Consider the following 19,434-nt stretch of genomic DNA (forward strand, 5'->3'; position numbering starts at 1 on the left):
TTTATTTTCCAGTCTGGACGTGCACCTGTAAGAGCAGCTCGGTCTGTGCTGCTGCAACTCCGGCTGTTTGCCAAAGAAATATTTCTCAGGTTCTTTAACAGCACGAGATCATAACAGATTTATGTTTGTGGGATTTTTAGTGTTTGATGTTGGATTTTTGGATGTTTTCCCCACATGGAGACAAACTAAGAGCAGCAAAGCCTCCAGTGGGAGTGTTTGTCCAGGCTGTTTGTGAGAGCTTTACTGTTTCAGTCCTCAGGCTTTGTTCAGCCTCTCCAAACGTCTGAACAGCTGCTGCTGCTGAAAATCAGAGAAGTGAGCTCTGACTTCCTGTTTTAAAAGGATTCTTGGCTCCTTTTTAGATTTCTAATCAATGATATTTGATGTGATCTGTTTCCATCACCGGGTCAGTATGTAGCTGCAGCCCCAGATGGGAGTTCACTTTCAGTGGAAATAAAAGAAGAAATGTGAGCCAGTTTGGCCTGAAAGAGCCCGGACGTTTTCCTGGATCAGAAATCAGTGAAGTCATCTGCATCCACTTTCCTCATATCTAATGTTTCCAGCAGCCACCAAACTGGTCTTCATTATCCCAGAGAGGAGCCACGCCTGGGCTTTAATAACAACAAAATCACTTCAGTTTAGTGACACGAGAGAGAAGAGTTCGAGTGAGCAGACCGACAGCAGAGGAGGAAACGATCACGGAGACATCAATCACAGAAGAGCAGCTGGAGGAGAGCTGAAGTAATGAAAGCTCAAACATCTGTGGAGCCCACTTTTCAGTTTAACATCTGCTCGTTACCACGTCTTCAAATCAAACGCACATTTTGGTTTGAAGCTTTGAAAAAGCAAAGATGAGTCTCAGCTCAGAGGTGGTGTCCATCCTTTATGTACAGTCTGTTAGGCCCACCATGGCCGTCCCACACATTTCCACTTTGTGTGCTCTGCATCACTGTGTGCCTTTAATTAACCAATCATGAAGTCTGGCTGAGTTCTGCCGCTCTGCTCGCGTTCAATTAAAGCTGACGAGATAAAAGCTGATAACAGTGCGTGTTGCTTCTGTTCTACACGAGTTCATTTCACAGCGCGTTAGGTCCGAGCTGGGAGCCATAAACCCTCTGAGCTGTGATGAAGAGGAGGGCGAGCGAGCGGTGAAACATTAAAGTTACTCACCGTGTCCGGCTTCATCTGCACGGAGCGTCACGGAAAACTGTTTCAGCTTCTTTCACTGAGGAAAAGAAGCTTAAAGAGGAAAACAAGAAGATCGTCTTGCAGAGAGAAAACGTCACAGAGCTGTTCTTTATCTGAAACTTTATCTGAAACTATAGAACAGTGGTGCTGGATACTGTGGTAACGATCTGCCTCACTGATGGTCATACTGGTCGAGCAGCCTGTTTGATATCAGTGTATTAAATCTGTCCAACGTGTGCTTCCTGTTTAAGGCACAAATTATTCAGAATATTGAAGCATTTAAAGAACAGAGTTTCAGAGTCTTTAGACTCCAGTAAGGACTGAAACTGGTTCTGGACCTCGTGGTTTGTCTCTGCTGGTTTTGGGGTCTCAGGTGGAGTTTCTGGGAGCGATCAGAGTTTGAGTGTTTTAATGTAACCTGTGCTTATTGCAGGTCCTTCGACACGACCTGACACCAGAGGCCCCGGCACAGATATACTGATGTATTTACGAACACGCGTGAGTTCTCGTGATCTCAGTAAATGGTTTAATGAGTTCAGACCTGATCGCCACACGCGCCGGGCTGTTTCAGCTTTTCTGACACCTGACACGATCCAGACTGCGTCACTTTGTCTGGAGGATGTTCGTACGCGATAAGATGAAGTGCAGACTGCTGTGAGCACGTAGCTAAGACATGATTCTTATCAGGCACAGTGATGTGCTGCTCACACTCAGCAGGTGCTGGGTTTGAACTTCCTGCTGTTCTGGGGTCTTTCTGTGTGGCGCTGTCATGTCTGTGGCTGTGTGGGTGAACTGATGAAACTGGTCGTAGGCGTGGATGTAGGAGGTGTTTGTCTCTCTGTATTAGCCCTGTGACGGTTTGATGACCTGCCTTTGGTCTAACCTGAGTTTCAGCTTATGGCAGACGGGATGAGCTAAAGCCACCTCCGTGGCTGAGACTGTGGATGGATGGATACACCCAAAGGGCCTCTCTCTGGAGAAATTTCCCACCCCTCACTGGCCCCATATTTTCCTTGTTTAAAGTGTGTGAGCTGCAAAGCCACTGATGAAGAGCCTGCAGGCTGAAAAATGATGATCTGGGTAAAACCTCATGTAGGTTCACAGATGTAATCCATCTGTTAAAGTGTTCTTATGGATTCTGGACTTCATTAGAAAGTTGAGCCGGCTGTTCATATCTGATGTAGCCTGCTGTCGTTTCTATTTTAAGGTGACGGTTCAGAGAGTGGGGAGAAGCATGGTGAGAATGCAAAATAAAGACTAAAGTATGAAGGATAGAAATCTGTAGGATCTGTCTACCTGCACAGAAACACCAACACTCAGGTTCAGAGCAGGAGAGCCTCAGAGTTACACCTTTACGTTAGCATACATTAACATGCAGTGACCTCACGATGTGTAATTCAGAGTCTATGCACCATGAAACACAAGCATGCATCACGTTCTCCATCACTAACTGACTCAAACCAGCTGCTGCTGCTCTGATTTCACATTCATCCACAGATCCATCCACGATGCAGTAAAGGATGATTCAACCATCAGTGCAGAAAGTAAAGCCAGGATGAAAACGGCTACAGACACCAGATCTCCCAAAGCAAACAGACTCTGTGAGCCACTGTGTCCTGCTTTACTCGGATACTGCGACAGACAAAGATCAGATTTAGCCAGAGCTTTGACAGAAGCAGAACAGCTTAGACTTGATGTCCTCGCACATCCAGAGGCTGCTTCCTGCTACACTGTAACATGTAGACCGCTGCTCAGCGCTTTAAGTGCTTCCTGTCAGATATCTGAGGTGCAGTTTGGGCGATTTCATGTTCAAACATCAGTTTGGAGGTTTTTGGGGAAGAAGCCAGAATTTAAAATGGTGAGGGTTTAACTGAGCACGCCTGCAGTCAGAGCACTACAGTCTGTTTTATTTCAGCCACCTTTGCACATCATTTCTCATCTGTCCTTCTTCCCTTGATGTCCACGATGCCTCCAGATGTTTCTGAAGTCAGTGCAGGGTGATTGGTGACGCCACGGCGAGGCCTGATGCTAATAAAGACTTCCCAGTGAAGAAATAGGCTGATGGTTTCCACTTTACAGATGTTTGGAGTTTACAGCTGTAAGCTCAACAGTAGGCAGCAGCTTTTGTTTTTATTTCTAATCATTCAGGTCTTCAAGCGCATGGATGCCAGTGTCTTGGCCCTCAAAGTTCCCACAGTGGTTTGTGAACCAGTGAGCATAGTGGGGTGATTACTGGTGGGACTCCTGACCCTTTAAAGCCAGAAGGTCAAACTAACAGTTGGTGTAATATTACAGCCGCCTCGGGCTGTAGCTCACCACCCTGACCCACACCGAGGCCCTGACAGCCTGAGAGAGTCACACTTTACTCCGATGGAGTCGACAAGATTTTTATTATTACAAATTTTCAAGAAGAAAGTATTACTAAATTCCTGCTTAAAGCCATGAACACCAGTGACAGAAACACTGACCTGCATGACTTCAGCCTGCAGAAACATGTGCAGAGCTTATTTCATGAGCTCAGGAGAGACGATTTCAGCTTCATGCAACAGAAACAACCTGATTCTGAAAGGCTTTGAAGAATTTTTGCTCCATGTGACGACTGTGTGCTCTTCTTCATTCAGTCAGAACAAAGAGAACACCTGAGCCTGGTCGCGCTCGCTCCTCCCTCAGAGATCCATTTGTGTTCTTACATCAGACAACGCTGCATTACCCACCATCCACTGATGCTCCACCGCCTCATTTAACTCTGCAGACTACGCCTGCTGCAGCGGTTAAGTGCACCAGTGTGTGTGTGTGTGTGTGCGTGTGTGTGTGAGTGTGTGTGCGTGTGTGTGAGTGTGTGTGTGTGCGTGTGTGTGTGCGTGTGTGAGTGTGTGTGCGTGTGTGTGAGTGTGTGTGTGTGTGTGAGTGTGTGCGTGTGTGTGTGTGCGTGTGTGTGCGTGTGTGTGAGTGTGTGTGAGTGTGTGTGCGTGTGTGTGCGTGCGTGCGTGCGTGCGTGCGCGTGCGTGTGTGCGTGCGTGTGAGTGTGCGTGCGTGCGTGCGCGCGCGCGTGCGCGTGTGTGCGTGTGTGTGCGTGCGTGCGTGTGTGTGCGCGTGTGTGCGTGTGCGCGTGTGTGCGTGTGTGTGAGTGTGTGTGTGCGTGCGTGTGTGCGCGTGCGCGTGTGTGTGAGTGTGCGTGTGCGTGCGTGTGTGTGTGTGTGCGTGCGTGCATGTGTGAGTGTGCGTGTGTGCGTGTGTGTGCGTGTGTGTGTGTGCGCGTGTGTGTGTCCGGTGGAAACCTAAGCAGAACTTTTACTTCAGATCAGAAGTCTGGACTCAGTATTCTGAGTAAGTTTTTTTTTCCATGCAGAAGTTAAAATTTCATTGTTGGACTTAAACTGGATGTTTTTAGGAATTTAACTGCATCGCTGAAAGGAAATCAAACTGAGCCTCAAACTGAGGCCAGCTGGACTGAATACTGAAGCCGGGAGACTCAGCCGGGCTGCTGGTGGAGTCAGGATGTCAGATATCTCAGATCAAAATGAAAAGATGGTTTCACAGCTACAGTTTGGCAAATGCAATCTCTCTTTAGCCATGAAGTCTAAGTGTGACGGAGCAGACCAGGAGCACGCTGCAGATGGAAACCAGGAATCTTCTTACAGACTTTATAGAGATGTATGTTTAGAGATAACTACTTCAGTTAACTCGGCTCTCGGCCTCCCCTGACATCAAGTTTAAAGCTGTAACACCAACTACACAACTGTACCAAGACTTGTGCTCCTCCTAGATTTATTCTGCTGCAGGATGACGAGACCAAGCATCCAACCAGAGCAGCAGGGCCCTGTGCCACAGACCAGGAAGTCCTCTGAAGGACTGCCCAGGTCTAAAGGAAGCCTCTTACACACCCAAAGGCTCATGGCGGAGACAAAACGTGTAGGTCAGATGCAGATACCTGAGGTCAAACCACAGTTTGTGATTTGAAGCACTTCCTGGTGAACCAGTAATGGTGTCCTCTGAAGGAGGAGAGCGGCGGCTCCTCTGATCCACAGAAAAGGTTTAATTGCAGAGGATCCAGAGCAAGCCTCGGGCCTCCACTTTCATCTGCTCGCTCCTCTTAATTAATCAAACTCCAGCAGCAGAGTTCAGCTTCCTGCCGGCTTTTTAATTAATCAGCTGAGCCGGGAACATTCAGCCACGCGGCAGACGAGAGGAGGACGTTTGTCACGCTGCTGAACCTGCGACGGCCTCCAGATTGTTAGAATTAATCAGTTTTCTCTTTATATCCAATCACACGTGTTGGACTCACTTTAGATCCAATCAGCAGTCAGAAAAGATCACCGCAGACGAGAGAACTGACACCTGAATGCAGACGCTGGTTAATTCTGCTCCCTGAGCTCAGCTGTGTTGAGTTTAGGTCAGATGTGGAACAGGAAACCAGCGCTGTGCTGTTCTCTTCACACATACAAAGCATCCTTTGGTGCCTCGGGGAAGCGGTCCTATTATCATTAAAGGGCGAGAGATAACGGCCCAGTCTCCTGAAGTGGAGTAAGTCTCACTGTGGTTCATGTGCCGCTCAGGAGGATCGTTTGTCTCGTTTTCACTCGCTCGGTTTCATTTGGAGTTTATTCTTTCAGTTCAGGCACATTAAAATTTCCAATATTAGGTTGAGATGCTGCAGCTCTCACCACAGCTTTCTGTCCTCTGTTATAGTTTAAAATGTAGTCATGAATGTGAAACTGTAGAACAAATACTTTACCGTAAAAGGAGCCGACCAAGCATGACATCAGCTGGATTTTTCCTTTATTTCCTGATCTGTGTTTGTGCTCGTCCCGGGAGAGGAATTAGTTTTCTATTTGTTTCAGTCCAACGTGTCGAGGCTTGAGAACAACACACAGACGTTCTTTGTAACGACAGACGGTTCAGTCAGGTTTGGTTTCGCATCAGAGCAGATCTGCCCAAAACCCGGGCAAACCCACAAAAGCACTGTGTGTGTGTGTGTGTGTGTGTGTGTGTGTGTGTGTGTGTGTGTGTGTGTGTGTGTGTGTGTGTAACCTTTACTTGATGCACTCATTGGCCAGCAGCGGTTTCACATTCCAGAGTGATGAAGGCAGTTATGTCTTCCCATCAGATAAACCACCTGCTCACTGCACATGCTCAGACCAGGTCAGCATATTGTTTCCTTGCTAAGCCGTGATTGGTTCATATAAACAACACAGAGCTGCAGAAACATTTAAAGAAACTCTCATTTGGAAACACTGAAGTTCCAAAATCAGCTTAAACACAATGAAAATGTTCCAAATGTCAAAATATTAAACCATCAAATTCATTAAACTCTCATGCAGTAGCTTGTTGTAATGTCATGTTTTAATGTTGATGTAACGTTGAATTAACTTACCATCAAATAAAAACATAATAATGAGTAATGAGTAAGGACTAACAGGTTAACAAAAGCTGCAGTTCCTCTGGCGTCCAGCAGGGGCTCCAGCAGTGAGTCCTATTACAGCAGAATTAAACATGTTTACAGCCTGATACACAAACTGTTGTAATTTCTCCTCTTTCATAACTACTGTGTAAATTGTATTTAGGCTTTAAGTTAGCGTTATTAGGGGCGTGGCCTCTTTATAAACAGGTGGATGGTGACACAGGTGGCTGTAGCTGTTAGTGTTTGTGCTGTTGGACTAACTTACTAACAGACCGTCACAGAAGGCTGACGCTAGGATTTCATATTTTGATGTTTCTTGGTGTCAGTTAGTTCGGAGCCAAAATCATGACGAAGGCTCCAAACAGAGGATCTCACAGAAACAACAGAGAGTCGTCTGACAGAGATATAACACGACGTTCAGTCATCTTTGCTGTGTAGAAAAGCAGAGGTCGAGAGACCCGTGTTTTGGCCAGGTGTTACCAGGTGTTTATCAGGACGGCTGAGGCCGAGAGAGCAGGGGGAAGATACGCAGGGCGGTTTTAAACTCGCGCCTCCAGCATCCAAAGATGCAGAATTTCAAAAGAACAACCAGAGCGAAGCTTGACTTTCCAAAGAAGACAGAGCTGAGCAGCACCGTCACCGCTCCACCCGGAGGTGTGCAGCTAGATGCAGGAGCACCTGTGTACGTGAGATCCTTAGCGCCCGTTTGATCGGTTCGTCGGTGCCGTTTAATGTGCAGCAGCTGCAGATAAACTTTATCTCTGGAGGGATTCGCACTGACATGCATGAAATACGCTTCGGTTTGTCCCGACCTCACAGTTTTCTCCTCGTCGTTCAGATCGTTAGCGCTCAGTGATGAGAAGCTCAGATAAAGATGTGAAGCATCAGGCAGCATCAGGAGGCAGGCAGACCACAAAGAGAACGCAGCAGCCTGCAGGTTTCCTCCTCTCACTGTCCTCATTGTGCTGCAGAAGTTTAGCAGAAGAAAATCTTTCTATTATTAAGTCTATTATTTCCTGACTGAACGGACTATTTTCACTTAAAGCCGAATAAATGACGAACATTCCCGCTGTGAGGCCACCAGAAGAATTTCATGGGAAATATTGGGATCATTTTCTGCAGCTTTTGGTGGATTTTTGCAGCAGGAACAAATGAATCAAGCAGCAGATAAAACGTCCTGTCTGTGAGCGGCGAGGAAGGGGAGGTTTACCACGAGGAGGAGACCGTGTGCTCAGAAACACGATGAAGCCGACGTCCCGAGAGCCAGCCCACAGTTTGGGAATCCTGGGGAAAAATAAACAGCGAGCCTTCAGGGTTCACAGTTTACTCCAAATTACTCTCAGGTCATCCATGTGCACTTTATTAGGAACACCTGTACAGTATAATTCAATCCACAGCAGCAGCTCTGTCAGAAATCTGCTCTCACCAAGCAGATCAGTCAGAAAGGCGACGAGTTTACTGCAAACCTGCTCTCAGTGGTATCGCCGCACTCGTCAGATCATCAGCAGAGTCCAACATGTCTCCGTGCGCTGACCCGGGCACGCTTTACATCTGGAGCTGGTCTCCGGGCACCACACGGTGGCTTATTCTTATACTTGGGATTAACTGGGGTTACTCAGAGGATCGATAAACATATCCTGAAGCTGCAGAGAGACAGACCTGTTCAGCAGGGCAGGCAGATTCATGGCCCTCCTTTCCACTACAGCATGCCAGCTCTCCCACAGATGTTCCTGGATTTGAGTCATAGATCTTGCACAGACAGTGTGACCGGACGAAACAAGCTTACATGAAAAAACATGACACAAAGGCAGGCTTCTCACACTTTCTAAATATCAGACACAAATGAGTCTGAAACATTCAGGGTCCCCTGTGGTACCATTTAGTCTGGTGCTGCGTGTGTCAGTGCCTCGAGCAGCTGCAGGAAAACTGTCCACATAAACAAAATCGGCCTGATTAAGACCTACTGTGACCACGTTAGCAGGTGGAGGGCTGGTGTAACTCCCAGGTGTCATAAAATAAGACACTTTCTTTCATGTGAAGGCTGCGTGCAGGCAGGAGTGGTGGACCCAAAGTGCAGACGAACAGAGTAAAAAGGTGAACTCAAATGCAACTTTAATGGTTGATGGCAAAAAAAAACAGAAACCTGGCTAAACTGGGAACACAGAAACTAAACTGGCAGGCAGACAGAACACACTGCGTGAGATGATGGAGACACAGACAAAGGAAAACACAGGACTTAAATACACAGAGGGAGCAATCAGGGAACGAGAGACAGTAAGGAAACACAGCTGGGGCGAATCAGGGGTGACGAGACAAGGGAAGCAAAACCTGATACAATAACCTGAGACACGGACTTCAAAGTAAAACAGGAAACATAACACAGAGACGCGGACTTCAAAGTAAAACAGGGAACATAACACAGAGACGCGGACTTCAAAGTAAAACAGGAAACATAACACAGAGACGCGGACTTCAAAGTAAAACAGGAAACATAACACAGAGACGCGGACTTCAAAGTAAAACAGGAAACATAACACAGAGACGCGGACTTCAAAGTAAAACAGGAAACATAACACAGAGACGCGGACTTCAAAGTAAAACAGGGAACATAACACAGAGACGCGGACTTCAAAGTAAAACAGGGAACATAACACAGAGACGCGGACTTCAAAGTAAAACAGGAAACATAACACAGAGACGCGGACTTCAAAGTAAAACAGGGACCATAACACAGAGACGCGGACTTCAAAGTAAAACAGGAAACATAACACAGAGACGCGGACTTCAAAGTAAAACAGGAAACATAACACAGAGACGCGGACTTCAAAGTAAAACAGGAAACATAACACAGAGACGCGGACTTCAAAGTAAAACAGGAAACATAGCACAGAGACGCGGACTTCAAAGTAAAACAGGAAACATAACACAGAGACGCGGACTTCAAAGTAAAACAGGAAACATAACACAGAGACGCGGACTTCAAAGTAAAACAGGAAACATAGCACAGAGACGCGGACTTGACAAGGGGACACAGCAGACAGGGGGGACAGAGCAACTCTGGAACACAGACAGAAACCAGCAAACAGAACAGTAACAAAGAAACCAAAAGACTAGAAATGATAAATGATATCAAAATCAAAGTTCAATAATAATGCAAAACAGAAAACTCTGGGTGGACGACCATCCTAACACTTTCAGGCAATAAAATGTAACAAACTAGTTACAAATGTAGCTAAAGTTAAATGTAATGCCTGACTGTAACTGTGATGGTTACATTTGTAACGAGCTGATCAGGTTTGGGGTTAGAGTGAAAGCGCAGGTTAGCATTACACCCCAGAAAGTCCTCAGTTCAACAAAGGCACTGAAACCTACTGAGGTGGAAATGAGACAATAAAAAACGCTCGTTTAGGTTTAAGCTTCCAAATAAATCCTTCTGATTGGAGGAGGAAATGATTGTGTGCTGGTGACAATAAGCCCTTCACAGCAGTGACCCTGTACGCTGTAACTGGGTGCTGTGCTGCTGAAGGACACCTGGCGCCTCGATCTTTGATGTTATTTGGATCAGAGCAGGCTGATCAGTTCTCTGTGACGGGAGCTGTGGATCTGAGTACAGCTGGTCGTTAACCACAGCGTGTCCAACACATGAGTGTGACACTGTGGCTGCCATTATGGTGCTAGATAATGTCAGTGAAAGTGTTTCAATCATATCCACACCAACAGGAAGCTTTAGTTTAATCGTGGAGCTCTGAGGACGGCAGGATGAACATCCCTGACAGAGGGGAGGAGACACGGGGGAGGAAGGGGACGAAGGATAAGGAAAGGAGACAGACTGTGAGAGCAGACGGAGGACAAAGAGCGTGTGTGGAGAGATATTAAAAATACAGACACAAAGGAGGAATAATGAGCAAACGGCAGTGAAACCTCAGAGGTTTTCTTTCCAGGAAACAGCAGAGAATCACTGATAAAATAAAACTTCAAAGGGTCCACACAGACGCTTTGATGCTCCGATATAAACTCTGAAGTCTTCTTAGTGACTTTACACAAGTAACACAGTGACTTTAAATCCAAAGCAGCTCAGTAAGTTTGGGATGTGCTTTGGTTTAAATGAGGTCATTAACAGAAGACTTTGAAGGAACTCAGTGAAACCTGTTTGTTTGGTTTGAAAATCCAGCAAAGTTTGAGCCGTAGCAGGAAACAGCTTTTCAAATATGGCTGCACATTTTTAAACTTCTCCAGCCCAAATGATCTCTACAGCTGACACGCTGTCAGCGCACATCCAAGGATTAGTCACTGCAACAAGCAGTTAGCACTCAGCTAACTTTGTTAGCACTCGGCTGGATCACTGTAATGCACTTTATATTGGGGTCAGCGCATCATCCATTACTCATCTACAGAGGGTGCAAAATGCCGCAGCTCGTCTTTTAACTGCCACTCGAGTTTGAGCACATTTCTCCTGTTTTAGCTTCACTTCACTGGCTGCCCATTCCTTTCAGGACTCATTTTAAAATTCTTTTATTTGCTTTTAAAGCTCTCCATGGCCTCGCCCCATCTTATCTCTCTGAGCTGCTACAGCCTTATACACCCACCCGCTCTCTCAGGTCAGCTGATCAGCTGATCCTGAACGTACCCAGGACTGGGCGTAAACTTCGAGGAGATCGTGCTTTTGCTGTAGCAGCTCCAAAACTGTGGAACGAGCTTCCTTTAGAGATTAGACGGCCAGTTCTTTACCTGTTTTTAAGGCACTCCTGAAAACCCACCTCTTCACCCTGACCTTTGACTCCATGTGACATGTTGTCTTTTATTTTTTTAGTTTTATTTTAGTTGTTTTTAGTTGATTCGATGCTGTTTTATCTTGTTTTTTAATATAGGACTGTTTTAATTTTTATGTATTATGTGTTTTATTTTTTTATTTTTGCTGTTTTCTTTTATTCTATTGTTTTTAGCTTATTTTCTGTACAGCACTTTGGTCCTGTTTTGGGTATTTTAAAGTGCTTTATAAATAAAATTGGATTGGAGATGTGACACGTGGTCACATCTCCATCTGTCCCTGAGTCATGGAGATGTTGGAGCTGCAGGCGGTCTATGTAACATGGATATAATCACCAGTACTTGTTGGTTTGTTTCCTGCTTTGAAGCCTTAATTTTGGTGTTTTGCTGTCAAAATCTTAGTGTTTTCAAATCAAGATTCAAGATTTTTATTTGCCACTCGTGCACAGGACCAACAGTGCGTGCACACTGGAATTCTTGTGCAGAGCTCTCCAGGTCAAGTCACACTTTTTACAAGATAAAGATAAAGCAACTAAAAACAGGAAAATAGAAATAAAGTAAGGAATGGCGCAATCATAGCGTTTATTATATATAATACACTTCCTAGTATTGCACTCATAATATTGCACTCATGCACTTCTCCCTAAATCATCCCTGCTTTATTGTGCTGTTTGGCTCTGATGGGCATTTATGAAATAAATATCATGTTTTATTCCAATAAAATCATCAGCAATGTGTTTACTGAGCTCGGGTGATCAGGTAGCCCCAGGTCTAACTTCTTTCTGGGATCAAAGAATCGCCTCCTCATGGTCAGTAGAAAAACATGAATTTGGTCACACTGATCTAAACTCAGGTCCAAATAAAGTAAAACAGTCTCAAATATCTGTAAACATATTGATGAAGGGAGACTAAAAGTAAAGACATACTTGTTGGCTTTTAGACATTTTGAACACACAATCATATCGTGTTGCTTTGTGAAGGAAGAAGTGACCATTTCAGTGAGAGCGAGAGACTCCATCCACCGTGTGTGAGAGCACCTGCTGACTAGTGCAGCGTAACACTCACCAAACCTGACCAGACATTTAAGAAACACACAAAAAAGTCCAATTGTGACTTTTCAGGCAACTGAACTTTGCATACAAATAAATCTGCTGGGAAATTCTTCAGGCCAGTGATGATGTGCACAACTTCACAGCTGGGAATGGTTGATTAAGAGAAAATAACTGCAAAGATGAAAACGCTTGAATGTCTTTGATTTTCTCCTCTGGAGCAGCTTCTCTCCTCCCCAAAATAAAGAGACACGATCGCTGAGAGGAAATCAATACGAGGAGTCACATGAATAATGAAGAGCCGGATGCTCGTTAGTGAGGCTCAAGGCTTTGTTCCACAGTAAAAATCACAGACAATAATGCATCCAAAGGCAAAGCTCATGCAGTGCACTCATGCATCTATTAAAATGTGCTCTAATTCTTCAGCTCGAGTTTCTGCAGGGCGAGCGGGGATTCAGGTTCCAGACAAAGTCAATCGAAGTGAAGAAGTGATTAAATCCATTTTAAACAGGCCTCGGATTAGCAGGTCAGCCTGCCAGCAATTAAAGAGCTTCATCTTTATGCCAGACGCTTAGCAGGCCAGCGAGAGCAGACTGAGCACGCTCTGATTGCACCACCTACACCTGGTATAGAGATATTCTACAGTTCTGCATGCTAATAGAGAATAACAGCAGACTGGAGCTCCAGCTGAAGACAGTTTAACCATCAGATTCAAAGTGGCGACCAGATGGACGATCGTCTTTACACCCACCAACACTCTAAGGAAGATTTCCACCAAGTTTCTCATCTTTCATGCTTTGCCTCACCAAAGTATGAAAAGGACACGCATGCAGAGGCTGCAGTACGCTGCAGCACCAGCAGAGGGAGGTATTATTTCAGGTCAACATGAAAATAATCACGGGAAAGCGTTTAAACAGACGTTATTAACACGTATTAGCTGCCTAGCTTCATTGCTCCTGAAACATACTTCATATTTTCATTGCTCATTACTGACTTCTCAGCTTTAAATATTTTTAAATATATTATCTCCCCCTGCTGGTAATGCAACATCTGCACGCGTGTCCGTTTCAAGCTTTGATGGGCTGGTGTTTATCACACGCTTTGCTCTGATACTGGGTTGTATGGATGCTTCCACGGTTAGTTACGTCCTTACGTGTCTGATCCTGCATGTGCTGTGTTTAGTTTTACTTCCCTTGTCTCGTCTTCCTTGATCACTTTCAGATGTGTTCTCCTGGTGTTTTCATACAAGTTTGTTAATGTTGTTTGTTTGATTTCTGCTGCAGCATCCTGGTGTCTGACCTGGTGGCAGTAAGGCTCCATGGAGATAACAGTGGATCTCCTCGATCGCTGTAAAATGGTCGGCTGGATGGTGAGTGAAGAGTTTGATGGTGAAACCGAACTCCAGCTGTTTTAGATAAAACAGTGAGTTTGGTTTTAGATGGTTTGAAATGATTGTTCTTCATCAGAAACGACAGTCTGATCCCGAGGTGACCGGCTGACTGGGCAGGAATCAGTCTCCCAGTAAAAACAAACTTTCCATGATCTGGCACAGTGGAGCAAAGCCATTTCTGCTGAATGTCCACTTACAGATATCTGAGGATGTTACAGTGGACCTTGCTGTTATCAGTCTGACCACCCCATGAATGTTGAAACAGAGAAAAGCTCCTTACTGGGTTTAGAAGCTGAATTCTGCCACTGAAAAATTCAGTTTCCAGTGTTTTAGACAGAGCTCAGCTCTCCAACGGAAACATCGGCCACATTTAAATCAGGCTTTTATTTTTTAATGGGCAAAGTCAGTTTTTAACAACTCCCAGCAACATATAAATAACAGACCAAAGGTGCTTCAGTCATTTTATATGTTACTACAATATTTATTGCTAATGTTTTACTTTATGTAATACACACAAACACCTCGGATGTAGAAAGTGAGCGCACCTTTTAGATCCAAACGTTTGGATCTGTGCACTGAATACAACTGTAGGAGAAGCCTTTAAAGACCCGTCCACGTATACAAACACACTCCTGATATTAAAGGTGCGTCTATCAAAGAGATGACATCCGAAGGCCGAGATATGAATGAGAGATGTAGGTGGAGTCCAAGGACACACACAGCGTTGGTGAAAGGAGACGTTTTAGAAGCACCACACAGACTTTTCTCTCTTTGTCCTCAACTGTCAGGGACTCTTTTGTTCGCTTGTTTTCCTTTTCTACGTCTGCATAAACAGAAAGAAAAAAGGAGCAGAAGGGAATAAAAGAGGACGAAGAATCCATTTCAGGCCCGAGGGGGAGGGGGCAGGTCGGCTGTCTGGGAAGAAAGAAAAAGTGCTCTTTGAATAAAAGAAGGAGCAAAGTCGTCGCCTGGAGGAAGGACTGAAACGTCTCAGAGTGAAATGTCAGCGGACAAAAGCAGCAGATTGGCACAGCGAGGAAAACCTGGAAACCAGTCGGGACGTCCCTGCTCCGACCACCTCGGCTCTGTTTCTGGGTCGGGACGGCATTATTATTTATGAGGGACTCTCAGATCTAACCTCAGTTTACAGTAAATATCTGAACACTGTGTCCTGAAAACAAATGACCTGCAGCGACAGCAGCGGAAATAAAGTGAGTCTGGACTTTAAAGCATCTACCAGTGAGAGCAAAGTGTTTACTCTAAGAAATCAAGACGTACACAGAAGAATATGCTGCAAAATCAAAGTGATGCTTTCCATGAACATCAGGGAACATCACGGAGACGAGTGGACGGTAAACAAGGAGATCAAAGTGAAGTGGACCTGATTTTAAGGACTGTTTGCTGCTGCGGTGGCAGCAGAGGCCTTCACATCAGAAAGAAGGCAGAAAGTAATGAGCAGCAGGAAAAAGAGTCAGAGCAGAGAGGAAAGATGATAACCGCTGGACTGTGAAGGAGCCCGGGCTAATCAGCTCCACTTCACAGGGAGCCAGAAAGAAAGAAGGACAGAGGAGGTTTTTAATTAGAGGGTTTTCTGGCGCTGGACTCTCAGATATAAACTCTACAGTAAGTCTGCTCCATGTGAGACTTTACATAAATCCAGCTTCATGCCTCTGCACACAGCCTCAGTTTGAACCCGTCTCTGAGGAAAGGTCGGATTTCCTCAGAGACTGGTTCAAGTTGCTAACTGTGTGCAGACCCTGTAAAGGTCCTCCGGGCCCCACAGAGCATGTGCATTAACCTGGATTTGTAGTCTTTATGGTCCTCTGCCAACGACTGTCTGCTGTCAGACATGCGGCGTCAGGGCTGAGACACACAATCTGACATTTACCGTTATTTCACAGCGCACTGTTCAGCCGGGCAGATGTGAAAGAGCCTTGCAGCTAGTTCCCGGAGACTCTGACTCTTAAGGGACATTTCCATCACGGAGGACGGGCTGCTTCCTCGTTCACTTACTCCAGAGTTTATCATATAACAGTAGCACCCAGTGCATTTGTTTCACAGGCAGAAAAAGTCTCGAGTATCAAGAACTGCTTCCTCTAACTTCATTTAAGAGACACAGGATAGATGTGGGTTGCAAAGCAGCTTGCAGGTGACCAACAACTGTGGGCAGCATGGAGACGCTTAAACAGCAACATCAGTCAGTTTATTCCCTTAAATGCCCACTGAGTACATCATCAAGACAAACATCAACCTTTTATTACAATTTTTGATGCGATAGCGCTCCTCACACATGGAGATGTGACGTTCTGACGGCTATCGTCAGGTTAAACCACGGATACAACGGTGCTACAACAACTACATGGTTCTACTTTGGCTCTAGTCTAGCTGAGATCAGGTAACTAACAGTGTTTTTAAATAAAAACAGTACCTATATCTACAGTAAACAAGATAAAATAATTAATAGTTTGGATTTTTACTAGCTGGCGGTGTAGAAGGGAGTCTGGCAGGATGGTGACCTTTACTTCATGGCCCGACTAAAGTGTAACTGTAACTGGGAAGAGTAATTACAGACAAACGTCAGGATGGTTTATGTGCTAAGAGCTGATAGCAGGGTTCAGCAGTGAGGTGTTAACATCTGTCCCTGTGCAGGTTCCTCTCATATCAGAGTAACTTTTAACGAGCCCGAGTTCACCTCGTCGGGACACGTCTACTTTTGCTCATTAACCTTCAGAGACATTTATGCTTTAATATGCTCAACCTTTTGGATGGAGACACTCTCACTGACCGCTACCTCTGAATAAAAAGCAATAAATCCCCTCCCTCTGTCTCTCACAGGGACACTGGAAAGCACAGAGATATCCGGAGCATATCCATCACTCTGACCCTGTCCTGGTTTCTGTTCTGCAGAAACAGAGCAGTCTTTGTTCTGGATCTGGACTCGGTCTCTCTCCTCTCTGCAGCAATGATTTAAGGCAAAAAAGGAGGCAGTCCCAGCGTTTACCAATCAAACCTGCCACCACTGCTGAAGCATAGCACAAACTGTGGAGCTGTGTGTGTTTCTGAGGCAGCACAGAGCTACCAGAGCTCAGGTTCTGGGGTAATGTTGATCCACCTGACCTTTGGTACAAAAACCTGAACCTGTTCAGCTTCCTCTGCTTCCTCTGCTTACACGCACAAGCTGAATCTGACCTTTGTGCAGCTGACCTGCTGATGTCCAATAAGACTGAAGGTTACTAAGTGCAAATGGACTAGATTCAGACAAAGGGGAGTACACACTAGCGTCAGGAGGGCAGGTGTCCAGATTTAAATGAGTTTCTTTATTTTATGGATGGAGACACTAAACTTTACGACTTTACGACAGAGAGTGCTTACTGTCTTTTGTTCCGAGTCAACCTGAAGAGCTGCTTTTATGTCCCGAACTACACATAACTCTGAGTGAAGGCTGCTTCAGTCTGAGCTCGAGAGCATCGGCCTTCTTATTCTTTACAGGCTTGGAGCCTTGAAAAGATTTCCTGGTAGAAAGGAGCACTCAGTCACTGCAGTTCTCAGAAAAAGGAGACGATGCTGGACGAAAATTTTTCAGCCTTAAAAAGAAAAATCAGTCAGAGTTGGAGTCAAACACTGCAGCACCGAGTATGTAGTACAGAGTAATTATCATCATTTATCACCATCATTACTTAAACTCAAACAGCTCAGACAAAAGAGTCATTACAGTGTGTGTGTGTGTGTGTGTGCTCGTATACTCATGCTGTGGGGACATTCATCTGTTTTGTATATGTAACGCACATCATTGAATCTGAGTGTGAAGGCTTGCTGTGACGTTTGCATTAGACCACATCACTTAGGGCGAGTGTAACAGCTGACGATGATGTGGTTTCAGCTCCAGGTCCATCAGCGAGGTCACTCTCGCTGTAGTTTAGCCTCTCAGACTTAAGAGGCTCTTAAAGCTGGAGAGGTTTCTGTCACACTCTGCTTCAAACTGTCAGCTGATATGTAAACACACAGAGCGTTTGTGTGTGTGTGTATTCATATCTTTGTGGGGACCACAAATTGGAAGTTTACTGTGCTTGTGGGGCCCAACGGCCTTATGGGGACGAAATCCTGTCCCCACGAGTTTGAAGGCATTTTTGAGACTCAAAATGTGGTTTTAGTGTCTGGGTCACAGTTAGGTTACGGTTAGGGATAGATTGAGAGTTAGGCATTCATTTTAGATGGTAAGGGTTAAGCATTATGTCAATGAGATGTCCCCACAAAGATATAAAAACAAAGTGTGTGTGTGTGTTGGATCGTTTCACAGGTCAGATCTGACTCAGGGGATCGAGCCGAGGCTGAACAGAGTGAAAAATGATGGAACGCCTGACAGCGAGCAGTGATTTCACCTCCGGGGAATCTGACTGGACACACACTCACAGCGTGTCTAAAATAATGGAATTCCACCTCGTCCCAAATGTGCCATTGCTCAGGATAGAGTTTCCTGGTGGGGAGAGTATCAGAATGCATTGTGGGAAACAGCAGGCACAGAAATGTGGGGAAGCTCTGGGTTGAGCTGGACGTGGGCTTTTTCACACGATACACAAACAGGTGTCTGCTGACACAACGACAGACAAACACTTTAAACCTTTTACAGGAAACATCTATCAACCATGTGACTAACTCACCCTGCAGCCACAGCAGGAAACAAGGACAGAGGTCACGGCACAGCTAAAACTACTCGACCTCTGAGCAATGAGTTTTCTACTAAGACACAGACCAGATCTGTGACCGTTCATTTCAACTGCAGTGCATCGAGATAACAATAAAACATGGAGACGGTCTGCTATCAGTGCAACTGAATGAGCTCAGGTTGGCAATTACAAGCAATCTGTCAGTCTGTGATTAACGGTGATAAACCGGCTAAAGCTGAAATCAGTTTACAGGACGACAACTGAACCACCAAATGACATAAAGGCTCAACAACCTTGCTTCTGTATAGGAAAATAAGCAGAATACAACCAGCTGGGCTGAGTCCTCCACTGCAGACGAGTCACACTCATCAGTAATCACGATGGGTTGCAGTGTGTTGGCATTTATACATTAGACAGCAATATTTGTATACCGTGAGCCCCCGGGACGCATGGATCGGGTCTGTGTAGGTAGGAGAGCCCCGCCTGCAGGCGTGCTTTAGGACGTTCCCACAAACAGTCCAACCCACCACTCTGGCAGACGGAGGTTTATTTTGAAAACCTTACTTTCACTGCACATTTGGAAGCTGATATCCAAAACACAAACACACACCGATCTCTTCCAATAACTAATGCTGCTGTGTTTTATTATTACAGTTAAATTTAGAGCAGATTCCATGTCTGCCTCATTACTTGGAGCTTTAAGATGTTTACACTGCGCAAATATTTCCCCTCAATCATCATCAGCCGTCATCCGAGCTCTGTGTATTTGTAACTGGAGGACAGAGATTAGTTTAAGTTGTTCCCAGGGAGAGATGGATTTATAAAGTACACATGTAAGCACGAACACATCATGTCCGCCTGCAGGAGTCTGCCTTCATCATAGTTCTTGATTCATTCTACACTGAAACCATTTTCACTGTTTTACACGCTGCACAGACCTGAGGAACGAGTGAACGCTCTGCTGTGAAGCATCAG

The sequence above is a fragment of the Pelmatolapia mariae genome, linkage group LG9 (genome assembly GCF_036321145.2).
Source record: "Pelmatolapia mariae isolate MD_Pm_ZW linkage group LG9, Pm_UMD_F_2, whole genome shotgun sequence".
Taxonomy (NCBI): Eukaryota; Metazoa; Chordata; class Actinopteri; order Cichliformes; family Cichlidae; genus Pelmatolapia; species Pelmatolapia mariae.